The following is a 2,112-nucleotide window of genomic DNA, read 5'->3' on the forward strand; positions in this document are numbered from 1 at the left end:
ATGTGGATCCAATTAGATCCCAAATAGGGTTCCTAGGCTCAAAGTAGTCAAATTAAAAGTTTATTGGCCTATTAGGCCCAATCAAAGAATCCTAGCCCATAATAATCTTGAATCGAGATTTTTTAGGTTTTCTATCCATAGTAGAACATATGAGATGTATTGTATTAGGTTTTGAATTTCACTCAGGAGTTTTGATTCAAATGGATGATTTCAATTTAGCATATAGTATGATTTTTACTTAGAGTACAAGTCTTATAGTAGTTGATGTTTACATAAAAACAGAATTTCCTAGCTAAAATGCTAGTTGTGATAGAGAACTAGTTATTTATGGACAGGGTACCAAGGTTGGATCAACCTTTTTTTCTTCTGCTAGGGCTCGTCCGTATCTATAGCATAGGTGTGTGGGTTATCTCGCATATGAGGTTGACACCTAGATTGAGAAGGAGGTTTCGGTTTTGGATATGCCTATTGTTATAGAGCTCCCCGACATGTTTCTGGAGGAATTAGCCGGTGTACCTCCTGAGAGGTAGGTGGAGTTTAGGATTTATTTGGTCCCTGGTCGGCCCCAATTGCCAAGGCGTCGTACCGTTTGGCCCCACTGGAGAAGCATAATTTGTCCTCTTAGCTTCAGGAGTTGTTGGGAAAGCAGTTTATTAGGTCGAGCAGTTCGCCGTGGGGAGCACCGATCTTGTTCATAAAGAAGAAGGATAGGTATCATCGCACGTGTATTGATTACCGTGAGTTGAACAAGTTGACAGTAAGGAACCATGATCCACTTCCATGGATTGATGACCTCTTCAATCCGCTGCAATGTACATCTTGGTTTGCCAAGATCGATTTGAGGTCAGGGTATCATCAGATGTGGGTTAGAGAGGAGAAAGTAGATAAGACCACGTTCTGGACTCATTACGGTCATTACGAGTTTGTGGTGATGTCGTTTGGGCTCACCGATGCGCCGACAACATTTATGGATTTGATGAATCGAGTATGCAAGACGATGCTCAATCGATCAGTCATTGTTTTATTGATGATATCTTGGTGTATTCCAAGACCAAGAAGCAGCATGAGGAGCACCTTCGAGAGCTTTTGGGAGTTTTGAGGCTAGAACGGTTAATGCCAAGTACTCAATGTGTAAGTTTTGGTTAACAGAGGTCCAATTCTTGGGACACCTCATCAACGAGAACGGGATTTTGATCGATTCGGCCAAGAATGAGGTGGTAATGTAGTGGGAGGTTATAAAGTCTCCTTCTGAGATCAAAAGTTTCTTGGGATTAGCAGGGTATTATCGGAGATTAATTAGGATTTCTCCAAGGTTGTTGTACCCCTCACTCATATGACGAGGAAGGGTGTGGATTTAAGTTGTGGGCCTGAGTAGTAGGTTCCATTCGAGACATTGAGACATAAGCTATGTAAGGCCCCAATGTTGACCTTCCCTGAGGGTGTTGAGGATTTTGTAGTCTACTGTGATTCTTCCATCACTGGTTTGGGAGCAGTGCTTATGTAGTAAGGGAGATTCAATGTGTATGCTTCTCGATAGTTGAAGCTGCATGAGGTTTGTTATCCGACACATGATCTGGAGTTGGGGGCAGTAGTGTTTACCCTCAAGATTTGGTGACATTATCTTTATGGGTTGGCATACCATCTACACGGACCACAAGAGTTTGAGATATTTCATGGGTTAGCCGAATCTGAATATGAGGCAGCGTAGGTGGCTTGACGTGGTCAAGGATTATGACTGCGAGATTTTGTATCACCACAGGAAAACGAATGTGGTCGTTGATGCCCTGAGCCGGAAGTCGACTAGTTCTTCTGTTAGGAGCATGTGTATGAGCATGTCGATTGATTCGCTGCTTATTAATCTGATTAGGGAGGTTTAGGCCGAGGCTGTCAAGAAGGAGAATTAGAATAGGATATATTCAGGGGTGAGATTGACAGGTTTGCTACTAAAAGTCGTGGATTATTGACCCGGTATGGACAGGTTTGGGTGCCAGAATTTGGTGGGTTCAGGCAAATTGTGTTGGAGGAGGCACACAAGTCTACATTTTCGATACACCCTAGAGCCACCAAGATGTATCGAGACTTGAGACTTAGTTACTAGTAGTCATGTATGAA

This window comes from Lactuca sativa, chromosome 3 (assembly GCF_002870075.4).
Source record: "Lactuca sativa cultivar Salinas chromosome 3, Lsat_Salinas_v11, whole genome shotgun sequence".
NCBI lineage: Eukaryota > Viridiplantae > Streptophyta > Magnoliopsida > Asterales > Asteraceae > Lactuca > Lactuca sativa.